This window comes from Orcinus orca, chromosome 4, assembly GCF_937001465.1.
Source record: "Orcinus orca chromosome 4, mOrcOrc1.1, whole genome shotgun sequence".
Classification (NCBI taxonomy): domain Eukaryota; kingdom Metazoa; phylum Chordata; class Mammalia; order Artiodactyla; family Delphinidae; genus Orcinus; species Orcinus orca.
The window spans coordinates 22719975-22740853 of record NC_064562.1 but is presented as its reverse complement, the minus strand read 5'-3'; the positions used below and the strand labels follow the sequence as shown (position 1 = coordinate 22740853).

Here is a 20879-nt window from a genome sequence, read left to right as displayed (position 1 = left end):
AAGTGGGACGCGCTTGGGGGTGCTCTCGGCGTGCGTTGCAGACCGTCGACGTGCGATGCTCCCCGTGCTTCAGTGGTAGGGGGTTAATCGCCTGTGGAAATCCTTCCTACATCGCCTCATGTAGTTAGCACGTTTGTTTGAGCGGTTTTTTCCTCTTTTTCCTAAGAGATGGGGAAAGGCGGCACAGGATGCTTGCCTGTATTTGAATGCCTGGGAATAGAACTTCTTTTATTCTGGAGAGCAGATAAGAAAGCGAAAATGACATAACGTGCTCACTAGGAAGGAAGCAGGCTGTCGAGGTCCCATGACAGAACGTGGTTCTCCTCCTGTAGCTTCTCTCCCGGGTCATGCGGTCCAGGACTGGGGATGGCGGGAAGGCCAGAGCGTTTAGGGATCTCTACAACCGTCTGAGAAGGTTCTGAATGACCTTGGCCTGTCTCACTGAATTATGAATCATGGAAATTTGGATTCTTGACGTTCAAAGGTGGGAGAGTTTTCTGTGTTTGCAAAGGGAAGTGGAGGATAGATTTTTGTAGGACCGTGTAACGTTTTAACATTTGTTGATGTACTAGCACCATTAGAAGCTGTTTCAACCTCGTGACTTGAGAGTTTAGTAAAACCTCTCCAATTCGTTCAGCTCTGATTCGGGAGAATTTGATGATGACCGTCTCTTAGTGCTCTATTAGGTCTCCTCTTTCCCACTTTCTTCATGACATCCTGGTATCGGGGTGTAGAGCTCTCAGGGATCCATGGTAAAAATGAGTGGCAACCATTGGGGAGTGGACTCCCATTGACAAGCATCGGCTCTCCTCACCCTGACCAGTGTAGCAAGCAGCCAACCCTCCTTTAATTTAGCACGTCATCTACCTGGCAGGGCGCGAAGGGAGATCCGCGGTTCTACTGATCTTACCCCGACATGGGTGAATTCATGAGCCATCGTTTTATTGCCACCTGCTGTCAGTTGTGTAGGCACAATTCTGCGCCTCAGTCCTCGCTGGACGCCCACATTTGCATTGCAGTTGGAGACTTTGCAGGAAAGTCTTTGCTTTAGGGGCCCTTGTGCAAACGGGTCCAGACTAGTGCTTGGATATGCACCCACAGGGGGTTGCACTGGGAGCGCTGGGAAGAAAGGCAGGCAGATCTTGCATCACCAGGCACTGTTTGCATCTGCGTCTCCCTGTGTGCGCCCTCCCCCAGCCCCCCACCCCACCTCCCCAAGCCTGAGGGAGGCTGCAGGGCTGGAGGCGGTGCTGGCCTGCAGAGACAGGCCTGAGCTCTGTGGCTTGATGCTTGTCCTTCACAGCCCTTCCAACCCCAGAACCTCATAGTGGTTTCTTGTCTGCACATGCTGACCAGCTCTAGAGAAATTCTGCCTGGAGAAATAAAACTATAGCTTGGTTGACATCAACGGCAATCAGTCGCTGGTAGAAAAACATCATTGAAATGGGAACTTTTATGTCTTATCTTGGCTTCATTAAAACGCTATATACCATTGGAAAAAGGCAGCATTTTACACATTTCAATATTAAGTTCTGAAGCAGGCAAGAATATAGGCAATACACAAGGATGTTTGTTGTAGCCCAGAGGTTTATGAGGTGGCAGGCTGTCAGAATGGTCTGCTCTCAGTCTTAAGGCATCTTGTGCTTCTACATCTGCTGTTTTTCACACCAGCTACGGTAGAGTCCTTCCTCCAAACCAGACCAGTGGTTCCAGCTCTGCAGACATGTGGGTGCAACGTAAGCCAGCCTCACTCCCCACCCTCACTTAAATGTCTTTTGAAATTTGCCAGCTTGGGACGAAGCTCCTGTCTTTGCTGGAACATGAATTTTGAAGGTGCTTATTTCAGGTCCTTATGCTTGCCTGGCTATGAGTAACCAAAGCCTTGAGCTGCAGAGGTCATGTTGAGAAAGGGCTCAGTCAAGTGATGAAGAAACAAAAGTGATGGTTTTCTAGATTAAACCTGTGAGCTCCTCCTTTCCTCCTTCCATCTCATGAGGTGCTTTCAGGATGGACAGAATCTTCCTTATTAGAATAATCATTTCTTAACCTCATAAAGAACCATCAAAGCATGCTTTTTAATGAAATATTAACTCACCACTGTTTGAAACAGGCTTCGACATACATATATAAACATGTGACTATCTTTTTGCAAACATACCATTTATTTCATGCTTTTATCTGATTGTGGAGAAGTATTGACACAGCTCTTGGAATAGTTAATTACACTCTACGGGAGTACATTGCACAAATACAAGCATGAATTACAGGCAAGATATAAAGTATAATTATACATAGGTATAGTTCAAATTTGTTTTCTGCTGTCGCTAGTGAAAATTCACTTTACTCTTTCTTGGCCACAAGGACCATGATGAACACTTAGTTTTAATGAGTAACTCGAGCACTGAAGCCAATAACACTAGAACATTTATTTCAAGATAATTTTCTTATACAGACGTTTACTTATTTGGGACATTTGCAGCAAAAGCCATTTCTCTCGGGAACAGATAGAAATTCACTTTGTTCCTGGAGGTTTTGAGAAAGAGGGAGCCAAAAATAGAGAAAAAAAAAAAACACAACTTATTTCAAAATTTTGAATATGTTTTATCTGATAGTTCCACTTCTCAGAATTTACATATTATTCCTTATAATTAGAGAATTGAACAAAGATTTATGTACAAAGGTTATGCTCATGGTTTTACTTATGATTGTGAAAATTAGGACCAAAATAAGCATTTTGGAAAAATGAATAATGTACATGAAAATCATGCTATTAATGAATGATTAATCACATGGAAATGCACAAAGTATGAGTGAAAAGAGCAGATCAAATAACAGCTTGTATGTCACAATCCAAATTATGTTTTTTAATAGGTATAGAAAAATACTGAATAGCTAAAATATTAAGAATGGTATTTCTGGTGGGTAAAATTATGAGCAATTATTGTTTTCCTTTTTATACTTTTCTTTCATTTATTTGAGTATTATTTATTGTGTTTTTCTTTTCATCTTTATTGGCGTATAATTGCTTTACAATGGTGTGTTAGTTTCTGCTGTACAACAAAGTGAATCAGCTATATGTATACGTATATTCCCATATCCCCTCCCTCTTGAGCCTCCCTCCCACCCTCCCTATCCCACCCCTCTAGGTGGTCGCAAAGTGCCCAGCTGATCTCCCTGTGCTATGCGGCTGCTTCCCACTAGCTACCTATTTTACATTTGGTAGTGTAGATCTGTCAGTGCTACTCTCTCACTTCGTCCCAGCTTCCCTTTCCCTGCTCTGTGTCCCCAAGTCCCTTCTCTATGTCTGCATTTTTATTCCTGTCCTGCCACTAGGTTCATCAGTGCCGGTTTTTTAGATTCTATATATGTGCTTTAGCATACGCTATTTGTTTTTCTCTTTCTGACTCACTTCACTCTGTATGACAGACTCTAGGTCCATCCACCTCATTACAAATAACCCAGTTTCGTTCCTTTTTATGGCTGAGTAGTATTCCACTGTATATATGTGCCACATATTATTTATCCATTCCTCTGTTGATGGACATTTAGGTTGCTTCCATGTCCTGGCTGTTGTAAATAGTGCTGCAGTGAACATTGTGGTACATGTATCTTTTTGAGCAATCCTCTTTACACTTCACTTAGTTTTTTAATGTTTCATCATACATGTATGTTTAATTCTACCACTAGGAAAAAAATGTTTTTAAGGAAGGAAAATACCCTATATTTTAAATGTTTACATTCTACTGATTTTTTTTCAAAAAATCCTTAGTTATCCAATTTGCCAGTAGGATGGAGGTGACATCATTACTTTCTATTCATTTACATATATGAGTTGTGAATCCCTGCTCTAGGAGATAGTTCAAACCCCTTCTCCCCACACTTCACTCTCTTTTCCTTTCTCTCTCCACATCGCCTGTCGTTCCTTACAATCTTCTCTTAATTCATATGAAAATCAGCTAAAATAGTGACAATGAAAATATTAATAAAATTTCCACCATTATAAGCTTTCAACTCTTCTCTGAGTTATGCTCTTGTTATTATTTCTTTGATCATTTCTCCCTTCCCTTTTCTTGTTTTCCACTTTCTAGAACTTCTCTTCATCATGTATTGGACCTTGTGAATTGCTCTCTAATTTTTAAAATATGTGTTTCTGTGGTGAAATAACCAGAACTTACTTTGGTTTGTGTCTATTATCTTTTCCTGATCTTGTTTCTCAAAGACAGGACCTCTCTCCCTCTGTCTGTCTGTCTGTCTCTCTCTCTCTCTCTCTCTGTTTTTACTAATTTTTGTATAGTACAGAACGCCGTGTCTTAAACATAAGGATGTTTCATTTGACGGCAATGATCAAAGTTTGGACCAAAAATATGCTCACAGTTGATTATCAGCTCCAATGGGGAGAGCGTTAGCACAGATAACACAGAGCTGCCATTGAGATCAAATAGAAGAACTGGAAAGGCAAGTCTAAAAACAATCCTTTGATAGTAGGTGGTTATCTTGAACCAGTGGAACAACAATGAGATTGCTGGGATGGCAAACTCTGTCTCTGTGTCCCACAAGTGAAAAAACAATGGAGCAACTATGAAAGAAGTAAAGCAAAAGCAAATAACTACTTTCTGGTCAAGGAAGGGTATAGGGATACCCAGAGCCCAAGAATAATTCCTACGGGGAAGAGTGGAAAGTGAATGATTTCCAAAATGTGATGTTAATTTTTACTAGTTGCAATGATAGGACTAGATAAATCATGGACACTTTGCTACTTTATTCTTCATATGTGTGTTTTCTGTGTGTGGCTGGGTCTATCATAATGAGTCCCTATATGCTTATATTTTACAGAATGTTTTCCCCTTTCAATTTTATTTGACCAAAATCTGTTGGGTCTCCTGTGAGGTATATTATCATAAGCTTTGGAGCCATGAAAATCTCCGCGGAAGGACCAGAGCTCCAGCATTCACAGACATCATGGAAATCTCTTTGAAGATACATTTTTCTTAACCTTAAAAACTTGGTGCCTCTTTGTTTAGTTTTTGTAAATTCTGTATTGTTTGTTTTATCCAAATAATACACGACCTAGTTCAGAAAATCAAATAGTACTATAAGGCTTATCATGGGAAGCAGCAGCCCCCCGCTTCCTCCCCTCCATTCTAATTTCTGCTTCCCAAAGGCAGTTGCTTCAGTTCATGAAGTTGTTTTCTCTTATTTATCTCCATAAACTGCTGTTCCTCAGTATTTCAATTGTTCGATTCTATAAAAGACGAGGATTTAACTCACTCACACTGCCTCCTCACAAACAGCCCCCTCCACACACCGCCTCTCTTTTTCTCTTCGCATACTCTCAGTAGAACTCTGTATCACAAATTATGATTTTGAAGGTATTGCATATTTACATGGCTGACTTTTGCATAGTGCCTCACAGTTTAGCTACGTAGTATACTATGGTTATATTTCCTTTCTTGTATAACCTTCTGTTTTCCCTGGAATTTATAACTGCCTCTTTTTTTTTTTTTTTTTTTGCATTACGCGGGCCTCTCACTGTTGTGGCCTCTCCCATTGCGGAGCACAGGCTCCAGACGTGCAGGCCCAGTGGCCATGACTCACGGGCCCAGCCGCTCCGCGGCATGTGGGGTCTTCCCGGACCGGGGCATGAACCCATGTCCCCATGCCTCAGCAGGCAGACTCTCAACCACTGTGCCACCAGGGAAGCCCTAACTGCCTCTTTTTTTAATTGATGTTATCTCTGTACCTACTTTCAGTCTATCCTCAACCCTTCTGACCGTTGACAACTTTCACTATGATCAAGTACATCAAATATTCTATTTTTTATTATTTTCTTTTTTTCTCTCTCTCCCTCTTTCTCTCCTTCCCTCCCTCTCCTCCCACCTCCTACTTCCCTCTCTCTTTCTCCTTCTCTCTCTCTCTCACTCTCTTTCTTTCCTTCGGTGTCTCTCCTGAAGGCTTATATGCTTTTGTGCCAATATTCTTCTGTCCTACATTTTCTTGGTCTGCCGCTTAACTGAAGTCATACAACTGCCCTTCACCATCATTCTTGGAATATTTCACCCCCTTCTGTGTTGCATTATCTGTTTTTCTTGATCCCTTCTCCTCTTCTTTCTCAGCTTAGTCCCTTAAATTGGTGGAGCACATCCTCAGGGCTTCTTAAGAAATGGTGCACAGGAGACTGTTTTTATGAAAATGATTTTTGAAAATGTCTTTATCCTAACATTTGACTCATAGTTTGCCAGATGTAGAATTATAGTCAAGAAAACATATTCTGTCCAAATTGTAAAGGCATTTCTTCACCATCCTGTGGCTTTCATACTGCTAAGTCCAGTGACATTTGGATCTCCTACTCTACGTGTGTAACCTGTTTTTTCCCTCTGAGAGCTTTTCACATCTTCTTTTATCCCTAAAATTTCTTGATGATATGCTTTAATATAGCCCTTTTCCATTCACTATGTCTGGTACTATGACTTTTTTTTTTTTAATTTGGAACTGTGTCCTTAAGATATGTTCTTGTATTATTTTTTGATCATTTCTACCTTTCCTTTTCTCTTTTTTTTAACTTTCTGGAACTTTTATTCATCATGTATCAGACCTCCTGGATTGTTCTCTAATTTTCGTATCTTTTCAATTTTCCATATCTCGGTCCTTCCGTTCTACATTCCGTGAGATCTTCTTAACTTTATGCTCCAACTCTAAAATTAAACATTTTATTTTATTTATCACATTTTTAATTTCCATAAGTTCTTCCTTGTTCTCTGATTTACCCTTTTTCGATCTAAAGCTATTAATTATCATTTTAAAACTAAGTTTTCTTGTACTCCCTGCTTTGTCTCTGTTTCTCCTAAGCACCATTTTTCCGTATGCTCATTTTATTTTTCTTTCTTTCACATTGAAAGCTTTTCTCACACGTTTGTTTATTTAAAGGGTGAGGCACGGTAAAGCTAACTAGTTGCTCTGTGCGCTTAGATAGGGCTTGTCAAATGCGGAGCCTCACTGTAGGGGGATTGAGCTAGAACCCAGCCACTTCACTGGGCCAGCGTCTACAGATTTTCCCCCCAGGGCCAGTCAGAAAAGACTCCATCAACCTCGTTACAGAGAGTTGTAAATCTAGAGGCCGGCTTTCAGGAGCTGAGCAGAGGAAGGGGATCGGCAGGTGGCGGTGATGGCGAGGGGTATCTCAGTAAATACTTTGTAGACTTTCACTTAAGTTCCCTGTTTTGTATGGCTCCTCAGCCCACCCTCAGCCAGGGCTGGGCTGCAGGATTCCAGAGCTTTGTGGCTTCACCTCTCCCGACTCCTTCCAGTCTGGGGTTGTGTATCTGGTCCACCTCTTCATGAAACAGAACTTTAGCCAATTTTCCTTTTGTGTGCACCCCACACCTCCCACCCTGGCATTCAGAGGTGCTTCTGACTCCTGAGATTGTACAGCATCCTTTAACTTGACCCATCTTGCTTTATTTCTGGCTTCCCCCACTGCTGGATTAGATTTAGCTTTCCCTAAACAGCTCAGTCGTTCACCACTCAGACATCTGATTTTCATCTTCCAGAATTTTGTTGACACCCTGGATGGCTATTTCCATCCCCCACCCTCTTTGTTTTTGGATGCTTATGTCATTTTTATTACTTCATTGTCACTATACCAGGGAGTTGGAAAATCCAAGACAAATGTGGATGTTCAGTCTACCAGAGGCTTCCTTGGCGACTTTCAACACCTTTCTGTCTGAATATCAAATACTGTCCAATATTGAAATTTATATGTTACAGCATATTTCACATTATTGCTTCTAACATTTTGGGCTTTAATAGAGTAGATTTCATGAATGCTAAAGTGCTCTCTTGACATAAAATGTACATGTCAAATACATGTGTTCAGAAAGACAGCAGTGTCAACATGACTATCATGCTATTTTAGAATAAGATCTGGTGGTTATAACCATTGAGTAGTTTTTAGAATCTTGAAAATATTGACTGACTTCAAGGACTATAGAAACAATTTAAGTTCCATGACCCTGACTAAGCCAATAGCATCTGGCAACTCAGATGCAAGGTAAAATATTGACAGAACCCTCATCACTGACGTAATCCAGGGCCTCCCAGCTGAGGGGAAACCCGTGGGCAGAAGCACTACCAAATTCCAGGTAATAAATGAAATGTTCCAATTCATGTTCCAATTCATGGGCATAATAGGTCATTTCCATCCACATACTGGCATATTTTGAAAATCCTGATTGATATTCTGTCCGAGTCTTAGAAATATGAGGCTAAGAGTAAACAGCAGAAAAAGAAAAGTTTTAGGAAAGGAATTCATTTTATAATAGTACTGTGGAAGAAAGAGGTTTTAATTAGCCCCCTATGAGAATACTCTTTAAAGGTTTTGTGGGATGAGAATATTCTTATTTACTGAGGGAGCTTACAACCCGTCAGACAGTGGTTCTGAAACTTTTGTGGGCCTAAGAATCACCTGGAGGAATCGTTCAAGATACAGGGGATCAGATTCCACTGCCAAAGATGCACAATCAGTAGGTCTACGACGAGGCTTGGGAAGGTGGATGTTAATAAGCAATCCACCACCATTTTCTATTGGAGAAATAGTACATAAGACAACTGGAACTACAGTTAAAGCAACCTATGTTTATTTCATTGTTCAGTATTTGCATGTGCTTAAATTGTCCGTGGAACTATAAATTCTTCAAGGTCTCCGACTTGTATCGTTTGAAGTAAGATGGAAAAGTTAGGGTACTCTGCGCTTCCTGGATTTCTTTTTCTTTTTTAGGATAGAGTGATTTTTTTTTTTTTTTTTTTGCGGTACACGGGCCTCTCACTGTTGTGGCCTCTCCCGTTGCAGAGCACAGGCTCCGGACGTGCAGGCTCAGCGGCCATGGCTGTGAAAAAAATATATATATATCATCTGCAGTGTCTGGCAGTCTCGTTGGGGAGATGAGAAGGCTTATGAAACAAGTAAATACAAGGCAACAAGTGGTTAAGTGCCATCTTACTAAATTCTACATTAAAGCTCATGGGCAGAGACAGGCGAGGGTCAGGACTGCCGGGACTGGAAAGGAGAAGCCTCCAAGGGGGAGGTAAGCCTTGAGGCAGACCAAGAATAAGTAGGAGTTGGATGCGTGGAAGGTGGTGGAAAGACATTCTGGCGCAGGCAAGGGGTTGTTCCTTGAGAGATGATACAGATTCTGGCCAGTCTGGAGGGAAGGTTACCCTTGGAGAATAGTGAAGCGAAAGGCATGGGTGAACAGCTAGTGGACCTACTATTTGAAGTAGGAGACAGTAAGAATCTCGATCTGGATGTGGCATTTAAATTTGAAGGAAAAACAGACACAGCAGCATTTAGAGGAAAGGAATAACAGAACTTGGTGATTGAATATATGATGAGATGAAAGGGAAATGAATCAAATATTTATGACCATAAGGTTAAATATTAGGGTAGTATAATAGTTTCTGAAAGATGATAAGTGTGTCATATATACATCGAAATATCAAAACTTATTTGTATTTAAAAGCAACTCAAACAGTTGTTATTATTTATCTTATTCTGCTGATTTGTTTCTCTCATTGGCCAAGGTACAGGTTCCATGCTCTGCAACAGGGTGAAGCTAGCACGTAGCACGTTTTTAAAAGTTTGTGTTAAATTGAGCCACAAATAGCTTCTCCTGTGTTTTGTAGTTGGGCTTTTTGTTTTTACAAGGGTTTAGTTTTCAATAAATTCCTATTATTATGAAAATAGTTGTTTTCATTAGAGTAGTAATAGACTATTATATGTTCCTTTTGCTTAATATTTCTATCATAAGGATTTACTTGGTCACATCTTACCTATTACTCCAAAGTCCTGTCTAAAGATAGCCAATCGTGCGAGAATATCAGAGGCGCAGGATTCCAAGCTTTCAAACATAGTACGTCATCACTCATTAACTACTCATGGCAACTCTGGACTTTTCTTTGAAAAACAAAATGCTGTTTTCCTATACAACGATAGTCTATTATATCTTGGTTTCTGAGCAAGTTTCTATGGAATTCATCTGTTTTATGATACCAAATGGTTTGCCTCTGACCCAGTGCGTAAAGAATCAAAATACCTTTCCTGAGTTAGTTACATTTCTAATACATTGTCATGATTAGTTAATATGATTCATGAGCTTATGCAGCTTATCTATACATTTTCATTTACTAAAGAGTAAGTATTGACTCCATATAGTATCCAAACTGATAACTCTCATGTATTAATATTATGATTTCCTAGAAGACGTTTTATCAACATACCTGCATTCCCTAATTGCTTTTGCATCCGACACATTTGAAAGTGTGTTTGGGCTTCTTTTCTGCACTGGACTCCAGCCAGTTCATACAAAGGACTTTAATGAGCTTGCTAGGCCACCAATGCTTGCAGTGCCAAGCTGAAGGGAGACAGTGGTACAAGGAAAAAGGTCATCTGTGGGTGGAGACAGCAGTGCACCTGAGGCCACTGCTAGTGTTTCTAGTGCCTGGGTGAGAATCGGGAAATGGTCACCCCCTCTGAGAAGATGGACTGAAGCTGCAGCCCCCTTGCACCCTCCACTGGACACTGTTGTGCTATTCATGAATTGCACAACCACAGGCTGGGGCTCTGGTACACCTGCTCATTCCCTAAAAGCCGCTAAAGCGCAGAGCAGAGAGTCAGCTTCTCAGGTCCGTGCAGTAAGAATCCAAGTACCGTGTGCCACGAGGTACCATGCTGTGCTGTCCCCGAGGGGCCTGGAATGTGAAACCATCAGGTTGAAGGGTGACCAAAGGCCCTGGAATGCAGGGTGGTTCACATCTGACTGTAGAGCAGCCTTCAGGACAGACAATGCTAGTTTCAATATCACTTCTTACTAAGATTTTCCTTGCTGTGGCAGAAAAGCCCCGAGAAAATCATTTGGCTTCTCAGAGCTGTGACGGGTGTAGGTGTACCAAACTCGAGAGCGGAACTGCCAATAGAAATACCGTACAAACCACAAATACAAACCATGGAATTTAAAAATTTCTATTGGCCACGTCACAAAAGGCCCAAAGAAACGGATAAAATTAATTTTAATATATATATATATATATGTGTATTTTTAAAAAAGCAAATGAATTGACTATTTAAGCCAGGCTTTTATTTTTATTTTTTGTCCGTGCCACACAGCATATGGGATCTTCGTTCCCCAACCAGGAATGGAACCCGTGCCCCCTACAGTGGAAGCGGGGAGCTCTAACCACTGGACCGCCAGGGAATCCCCTTAATCTATTTTTATTTAGCCCAATATATGAAAATATGATGTCGAAGAATATAAAAATTGTTAATGAGATACTTGACATTGTTTTCTTCATACCAAGTCTTTGACATCGGGTGTGTCTTTTACACTTACAGCACAACTCAGTTTGCAGAGGCCACGTTTTGGGTGTTCAATAGCCACACGTGGCTAGTGGCCAGGTGTTGGACAGGGCAGGTCTGAAACAACAATAGCAAAAGTCTGCTGTGTGATCAGAAAGGCGATCGGCAGGACCAGAGGTGAAGCAGGATGAAAATGTTTTGGCTGTTTCAGAGCCGCTGATTCTTTATGTCAACTCTTAACAGCTCTGTGACCCTAAACTGGACAGCATAGACTGGACAGAATAGACTGGTGCCTCCCATTGCCCTCCCGACATCCCGAGAGCCACACACAGCAGGCTCTGTGTCCTTGTCATTCGAATTCACCTGCTCTGCGGGCCCACGGCCTTCGTTTGTTACCCGGGGCTTCCGTTATTCATTCAAACCCTATTGTCAACATATAACATTTGCGAGCAGCAGCCTTGGGGCCATATAAACATCCTGCGGTGGGTCAGGAGCGCCTGACCTCCTATTAACATGTCAATGAGAGTGGCTGGTGCTCTGGGCTTGTTTTCTAGGGTTTTGATGAGCTTCATTAATTATGTTGAGAAAAAAAGGTGTGCAGCTGGAGAAGAACCCACTTAGCTCCACGCAAATGTGAATAATTGGACAGTTGACAGAGTGTTAAATTGGCGGTCTAGTGAGAGAAACTCGTGAATAACCACAATTCCCCCGAATGCCACAAAGCAGGTACAGTTCTCTCGCCAGCCACCTGCACCTTCTCTGGACTTGAGAACCGGCCAGGTGTGAGCTCACGTGAGATCAGTTAGGGCGCTGCCCTGGCAGGTCAAGAGGAGACGCAAGAGGGAAGAGATATGGGGACATATGTTTATGTATAACTGATTCACTTTTTTATAAAGCAGAAACTAACACACCATTGTAAAGCAATTATACCCCAATAAAGATGTTAAAAAAAAAAGAAAAAGAGAGTGGACTCTGGAGCTAGGAGGGATATTCACATCCTGCTCACCTCTTCGTTACCTGTAGGATCTTGGGCAGATTACAGAAGCTCTCTCTGAGCTTTAGTTTTTCCATCTAGAAAATGGGGACTATAATAATAGGATTGTTATGCCGATTCTATGTCTTAATTTATGTATAGCATTTAGAATAGTATCAGACCCATAATATGTACTATATGCATTTTCTTTAATGTAAAACATTAATCATATCATAAGCTTTTCATACCTTTTTAATCCTCTAGGAGAGTATAACTGTGTTTCAGTTTTCCTCTAACTTCATTCATTCATTCATTCATTCAGTAGGCATTGATTATATACCTGAAATGTCTAGGTATTGGGCATACAAAGATGGAAAGATTCTGGGAGAAACATATTATCATATATGTGAAAATTATGTGGACAGGGACTGCAAACAAAACGGCAAAAGTGTATTAATATTCTCTTTTAAAAACCCACTATTAGCAAGTTTTAAGTGCTGATAAAAAGAGTTTTCTTTCATCCTGGCCACAACAAGATTGTTCCTCCTGCAATTACCTCTGTTTGAAATTAAAATTACTTGTCATATTTTAACATAAAATATGAATATGTATACTTTTTGTTCATTTCTGTTAAATGAGCAAAAACTCCTCAACAGAAAATCTAGCTACTTCCCCATCCCTTACCTTAGAAGTCTCTTAGACTATTTGAGGCCTGATTATTTCTAGAATCTTACTGTATGGCAAAAATCATTTGTCTTTGTCAAAATCAGAAGCTTAAAAGGAGATGGGATTTAATTCAAATGAACACTTACAACATCTAACCTTCTTGTGTATTAGGAGCAGGTAAACAAGTATTCCCCAAATAATGAAAACTATTATTACTTTAAAACTGCTTTTTTCTTTCTCTTTTTCTCTCTCTCTCTGGGGAGTTGGTTAGAGTAAAACAGGCATTTTAGTAAAACTTAAGTTTAAAACTTAACTCCAAAATAAATAAGAGCTCTATTGGAAATTTTACTATATTAGTTCTCTATCTATATGTAACACATTACACCAGCAATTCAGCAGCTTAAAAGAACAAGCAGTTCTGAGGAAATCCAGGAGCAGCTGAGCTGGGTGGCTGTGGCTCAAGATCTCTTATAAGGTCGCAGTCCCATTGTCAGCTGGACCGCAGTCATCTGAAGGCTGGACGAGGGCTGGAGGATCTGCCCCCCGGGGACTCCCTCCCATGGCAGCTGACCGGAGGCCTCAGTTCCTCACTACATGGATCTCTCCGCAGGGCTGCTTGAGTGTTCTCATAACATGGCAGCTGGCTTCCCCAGAGTGAGTGATTCAGGAAAAAGCAAGGAGGAAGTCACCATACATTGTATGACATCGCGTTGAAGTCACAGACCTTTGCCTCTTCATTATTCTCTTTCTTTGAGGCAGGTCAGTAAGTCCAGTCACCTTCTAGAGGAGGGGAATTAGTTCTACCCTCTGAATGGAGTGTCACAAATTTGTGGACATATTTGTGGACACCATAATTACCATGAAAGGCTTTTGACATTTCATAAGGTGCTTAAGTGGTATTGGCACAGAGATGCTTAGGGTGGGGAAAACTGAGCTGGCAAAGATGAGCAGACTCATCTGGTGGGTATGTGGGTGGGCGTGGTGTCCAGAGTCGGGGAGGGGAGGGGAGGGAGGCCGGAAATCATAGGCTCCAACACGCCAGAAATTTGCTTCTCTTTATTTTGCAGCCCTGGTCCTAGTATCAAATATGCCTTGTGGCAGAGAATTAATGTAGAATTCTGAGGTCCAGTGCGAAGAAGCCTTTGCTTTTATTTAAAGCAGGCAATACAATTTTAGAAGACCTAGCATCTGAGCTAGTATCTCGTTGACGCTAAACCCAACCTTGTTAGTTACGTGATTTTTTCACTTCTGCTTTAAGAATTCTTTCCCTCATCTTTTCACTTGAAGGCATTTATTGTTTCTGTCCTGTGGCTTCTATCCTATGGCTTCTATCCTTGCCCTCGTCCTCTGTGCTGTGTTTCCTACTGAAGTATTTCTCCCTGAAAGCCATTTCGTGCTGATGCTGCAGTTCCACGGCACCTCAGAGTTCCTCCAGTACATCCTTCGGTTCCTCCGTCTTCCATCTTATGACCTGGGTGCTGCCGTTAGTCACGTTGTAGTTTCCTATTATTGCATATTACAGGGGTCAAAGCCCACAGTGCCCCATGCTGTCCACTTAGTCATCTCTCTCCACATTTGTATTATTCACAGCAAGATGTGTGCATGCAAATCCTTTAAGTCCTTCGGGCTTTTCTTTCCATTTCCCCTTCAAATATGAATCACCTAGCAACATTTCCTGAGGACCAATTGCACACGAACGAAGCTATATTCCCGTTACTGTGAGCATCACAAAGGATGTAAAAGGCACGGTTCCTGCCCTTAAGAAGTTTATCCTCTAGTAAAAGCTGGATTTAAAAAAAAAAAAATTTAAGTAATAACAGCATACAGATTCCTATTTATATTCAATAGAGTGACATGTTGTCCAAGTTACAGTGATGAAATTCAAAGGTTATTCTTTTGTATACCTTTTAATAGAGAAAACTAGCTGTCTTTTGGATTAAGTAAATGCATGTACATTGATGAGAAATACTGCTACAAGAAAGTCATTCAGTGGGGTTGACTTCCTAGTATTGTAAATACATTCCACCCAATCTGATGAAAAATGTGTTTTTGAAACCAAAATAAAGCAAGCATTTATGAATAATCTGTACACCCTATTAATGTAATATATAATTAGCTACAACTAGTAGCTGAAATATAAGCAGAAGGATAACTTGTTCATGTTCTAGTTTTTCTTTTGTTTTGAAAGACATCAGCTGTGTGCTTTGATGTACTTCTTTTTTTTTTTTGGTACGCGGGCCTCACACTGTTGTGGCTTCTCCCGTTGCGGAGCACAGGCTCCACACGCGCAGGCTCAGTGGCCATGGCTCACGGGCCCAGCCGCTCCACGGCATGTGGGATCCTCCTGGACCGGGGCACAAACCCGTGTCCCCTGCATCAGCAGGCGGATTCTCAACCACTGCACCACCAGGGAAGCCCGAAAATTTGTATTTTTAAAGGCTTTTGTCTTACATATACTAAATTACTATAGAAACAAGAATTGGAAAGTATCAATCAGGCTCTTCAATCTGTCTTCACTTTGCCATGTTTCCCACACCAACATGGGATTGAAATACAGTCATCCCTTGGTATCCAAGGGGAATGTTTCCAGTACCCCCCATGGATACCAAAATCTGAGGATGTCTCAAGTTCCTTACATAAAATGGCATAGTATCTGTATGTAACCTACCCACATCCTCTCTTACACTTTAAATCAACTCTGGGTTACTTATAATACCTACTACAATGTAAATGCTATGTAAATAGTTGCTGCGTGGCAAATTCTTTTGCTTTGGGGAACTTTCTGGAATTTCTTTTCAAGTATTTTTGATCCACAGTTGGTTGACTCCGCAGATGTGGAACCAACCCACAGATACACTGTAATTAGTTCTAACAGTGACATGTACAGAAAGACCATAGCACAGTTCAGTGTGCCCCACCCATTTCTGTGACTCTCTCAGGATCACACAAGATTATTTTAAGTAATAAAATGTCAACAGTAATAAATATAATTAGGAAGGAAATTTGGATAAACCTATGCACAGGAAAAGACTTATTTTAGAATCTTTTCCTCTGAACTTTTTTTTTTTTTTTGGTCAGGATTGAGTTTCTTTTTAATACCAGTGCTATCACTCAAGGAGAAGGAGAATTTATTTGTATCCTTTATCCTGTTTTGATTTTGAGGGAGAAATCTTACAAATTCCTTATCCGATTTCCTTAGACATGAAGTCAAAAAACCAAAATACTACCTTTTTTTTTTTTAGTGAATACAATGTTTCAAGCATTGTTCTACACAGCCTACCTATGTGTCTTCCTTTAATCTTCAGGAAGCTTGTCATAACCGTATTATTATCTCCATTTACATGTGAGAAGACTGAGGCTTAGAAAGGTCAAGTGGTTTTTTTTTCTAAGGGCGTGTAGCTAGTCAAGGGGAGAGTGGAGATTTGAACTCAGATCTCTTTGAATTCAGGGCCCAGGCTTTGCTTAACTACTGTGCAAAACTGCCTTCCAGTTAAACCTGAATTTCAATATTATTTTCTCTCAAAGAGCTAACAGCACTTTCACATATTAATCTACTCTGCTCATATCAAGCTGAGTAGCTAAGTGGAATGAATTCATAATATCGGATGAATCTTGAATGATCCTATAGCCAACCTTCCGTCTATATCCAGTATCAACAGTACTGTCTCTGAGGTCCTTATAAATGTGGAGGGTAGTATTCCTTGAAATTTGAAGAGGGACCATTACAGCTGCTCCACTGAGGGCCCAGCCACCGTTTTCCTAAAGAGCCCTAAGTACCATCATGTATGAGAAACAGTGTCCAAAATTCTGGTTAAAAAGTATTATGGTATATTGAAACCAGGAACCAGTTTTTTGGTATAAGAGTCATGGGGACTCTTATACATGATTTTTGTGTAAGAGTCACGGGGAGGCCAGGCCATCCCCACAGGGGGCTGTGAAAGGCAGTGAGGAACAGTGGGCCCAGGAAGTGGACGGACCTTAGTTTGAACACTGGCCCCTTCGCTTACCAGCTGTGGGGTCTTCCTCAAGGTATCATGTATATTTGAATTTCATATATATTTCTTAACTTCAGTTTTCCCATCTGTGAAGTGGGGATAATAATAATCTACCCAAGGTTAATTTATTTTTTATTATCATTATTTTAGGTAGGGCATCAGAGAGAGACAGACAGTTTTCATGAAAAGCTTCCTAATTTGGAATCCAGCAGATCCTGATTCAGACCTCACATTGGATGTTTAATAACTGTGTGTCTGGGGCAGGTCTCTTCAGTTTCTTCATCTGCAAAATGAGATGATAATGCCTACCTTGCAGGGAAAATTAACTATGGTGAATGTCAAATGTTTGGCGTGGAGCAGAGGCTCAGCAGATGTTGGCTCTGATTAGTGTTTTCTGCGTACCAAAGCTGCTGAACTATTTCCCTAGAAGCTTAGACCAACTTCCTGAGTACCTTCCAGGCTCATGGATTTTAACTTTTTTTTTTCTTTTTTAAGTAGCACATACAATGAAAGCTACAGCAGTATCACCAGAAAAATACACATTCCCCAAACAAATGTGGATACAATTACAGGGGATTCATAGGCACTCACCCGCCGCCCCCAGAATAAGATTCCCCAGTTCAGACCCAAGAGTTTAAAAATGTATGACAATCCAAATGGAATAGCGATCGCTTAGTATCCTAGTATTCCCGTCGCAACTTTCCCAGTATCGCTAAAATGGAATTGTTTACCAAAAAACTCACTTGATTCAGAACATTTCAAGAACACACATTTCATTAACGGAGACAAGCTTCTTTTAACAAAACGTATTTGTCAAATGCCTATTATGTGCCTAATAAGGTGGTGGGTGTTATGGGGAACAAAGGCAGCTTAACATGTGGTCCCCTGCCCTCAGCGTTTCCTTCTAATTGGAGAGGCAAGTGAACAAGGCCGCGTGAGCTGTATTAGCGCTATATGCTGATATAATCAAGCACTAAATTGTGTGTGCTTGTGTGGGTGGGCGCACAAGCCTCACATATCATTCTCTGACCTTGAATTGTACACAAATCATTAGCGTCAAACTGGAGTTGCCCACTGCTCCCCCGCCCTGTATCTTTACTTGGCCGACTTCCATCACAGCCGCTCCCTCTGTGTCTGAAACACGTTTTAGAAATGAGGGGATGAAATAACACACTGAGGAAGGGAGGAAGATCCGCAAAGAAAAAAGGGGTCACCTGTCCGTCTGTGGTTACCATTGCACGCAGCTTCCATGTTGGAAAGGGGCTGACCCAGGAGGACCCAGGCTTCGTGAAAACCTCTCAGTGGGACACACGACAGCTTCCCTTCCCTGTTTACAAATGAACTGCAGGGTCTTCTGTCAGGGACTGAATCTGAAGAGGAGAGGAATAGTGCAAAGAAGAAGGCCTGTCGGGCAGGAAGGGAAATAAACACGTTGAGGTTCCAGACTTTGATAGTCGTCACAGCTGAGATGGCATGGGCCTTGGGCATGGGAGAAGATCTGCAAGAGAATTGTTGGGTGACGAGAAAGAGGCCTGCCCCTAACATTTATGGGCCCAAGACAAGCATACAGAGGTAGACCTACATACCATATGCTTCATATGTATTAGTTCTAGCTAACGGTTAAGTAAAATACGTTCTATCATCTGACTTTGACAACTGCAACTTCATAGCAACTGGGAAGGCCAGGTTTGAATGCAGAATCGGTACTGCAGCGTGGGTTCCCTGGACCATCTAGTTTTCTTCCCTTCCTTGGCTCTGTGCTGTACCAGGGGGGCTTCCCACACTTCTGGGACCTTCTAGCCCACAGCCCCATGCACACCCGCCTTGTCCACTTTGGGGCCTGGAAGTGCACACAGCTGTGTGTCCACCTTCCAGAGCAAAGAGCTCGGAAAGCAGGCTTGAGGCTCCCTGGGCAGGGTATGTGGGGATTCCAGGTATCCAGAACACAGTCTAGAAGGGAAGACATGGGCTCCTCTCGCCTTGGCCCTGCTGACTACCTGCCCTGGTAGGGAGGGGTGGCTGGAGGAAGACCTGATTGGGCCCTCTAAACCTGGGGGTCAGGGCAGGGGCCCCTCAATGCCTGTGTCAAAGGGCAAAACTGAAGAGAAGGAGGAAGACTTAGGGAGGCATGTGTTTAAGTCACAGTCATTAAGGCTGCTCAGTTCATTCGGGGGCAGGGTGGGTGGTAAGTTGGGAGCAGCCAAACAGCTGGAAGAGAGGTTGATGGAAAGAAGGGAGAAGGCCAGACCTGGACCACCTCTAACAAAGACAGGGACTCCATTTATTATCGTGTTTAGTTAGAGAATGAAAAAATCTTCTTTTCCAGAAGCCAAAGGGCTCTATAATTCAGTGACAAGAGATATGAAAGGCAAAAAGAATGATGGGGGCTTCCCTGGTGGCGCAGTGGTTGAGAGTCCGCCTTCCGATGCAGGGGACACGGGTTCGTGCCCCGGTCCGAGAGTATCCCACATGCCGCGGAGCGGCTGGGCCCGTGAGCCATGGCCTCTGAGCCTGCGCGTCCGGAGCCTGTGCTCCACAACGGGAGAGGCCACAACAGTGAGAGGCCTGCGTACCGCAAAAAAAAAAAAAAAAAAAAAAAAAAAAAAAAAAGAATGATGGTTTTGGAGCTAAGAGCAGAGACTGGGAATGATTTCTCCTCAAGGCCCCTGGCCCCATCTTCCTCCTGCACTTTGTGCCATCTGCCTGCTGTATACTGGCCCCTGAACCCTTTCAGAATGAAGCATTCCACCATATTGTACTCCCCAGAAGAGAACGAAATTGAGGGTTAATTTTGATTCCCCAAGGAGAAAAAAATTACTTTTTAGAATACTGAAAAATAACTTATGTAGATTATTGACTATAAATATTGAAGATTTAGCTAGACAAAGATAAGATAGTTGCTGTATTTGAAATTGCACTATTTGCAGAATTAAAGAGGAAAAGATAGTTTAAATTTTGAAGAAATATACTTTGTGGAATTGGAGAAAATTCTAATGATACTTATTATTTATCTCCATATCACAAATTCTTTTGTGTGTGTGTGTGTGTGGTACACGGGCCTCTCACTGTTGTGGCCTCTCCCGTTGCGGAGCACAGGCTCTGGACGCGCAGGCTCAGCGGCCATGGCTCACGGGCCCAGCCGCTCTGCGGCATGTGGGATCTTCCCGGACTGGGGCACGAACCCGCGTCCCCTGCATCGGCAGACGGACTCTCAACCACTGCGCCACCAGGGAAGCCCATATTCTTTTTTTGTTCTATGAATAAAATATTTGAATGATTGAGGAGGGAAGAAAATGAGTAACAAGTTAAGCTTTGTAGCCAAAAAAAAAAAAATCAAGATGCAACTTTGTATTACTATTTCCTAGAAGTATTTTTATCCATACTTAGCTTTATTTCTAATCAGGCAGGGAATTTGAGAGGCCTTGGGTCCTTTAACCCCACCTAGCATTGTCCCTTGGCCCCAAAACACGTTGATGGCAACAGTAGGGAAAAAGTAAGTGAACATGGTTGACTTCCAGTATTCAGAAATTTATCATTCAAGATTTTTATTCATCACAAGTAAAGCCAAAGAACCATGGTATAGGTAATTAATAATTATACTGGAGTATGAATTTGACAGCAGTACAAGGAGTAAGCAAGTCAGAGTTTGTGAACGAGCCCACAGTGGCCCAGGATGGCCCAGGGTCTGAATTTTCTTTCCCTCTCTGTGTTTCTGCCTGTCATCTACCTCAAAGTACTGCTCATGAGATGAGAATTTGTTATTATCCATCAGTACTATTTAGATTTTTACAAATTTGGTTAAGTTCATGTCTGGCGTTACGATAATAGTGATGTCACTGACACCTATGGTGGGCAGGGTTTTTTTTGTGGCAGATATTATTTTAAAAGCTTTAAAAAT

General features: G+C 41.8%; 1 protein-coding gene and 1 long non-coding RNA gene across 4 annotated transcripts in view; both read left to right on the top strand.

Annotated features, from left to right (window-relative positions):
* MAML3 (mastermind like transcriptional coactivator 3) overlaps window positions 1-20879 on the top strand; it is a 622841-nt gene that overhangs the window by 442904 nt on the left and 159058 nt on the right. The gene's annotated exons all lie outside the window — the stretch shown is intronic.
* LOC125964207 (uncharacterized) lies at window positions 2-19594 on the top strand. The gene is made up of 2 exons (XR_007476953.1): window positions 2-13871; window positions 14653-19594. It is a non-coding gene; the product is annotated as an uncharacterized LOC125964207 (long non-coding RNA).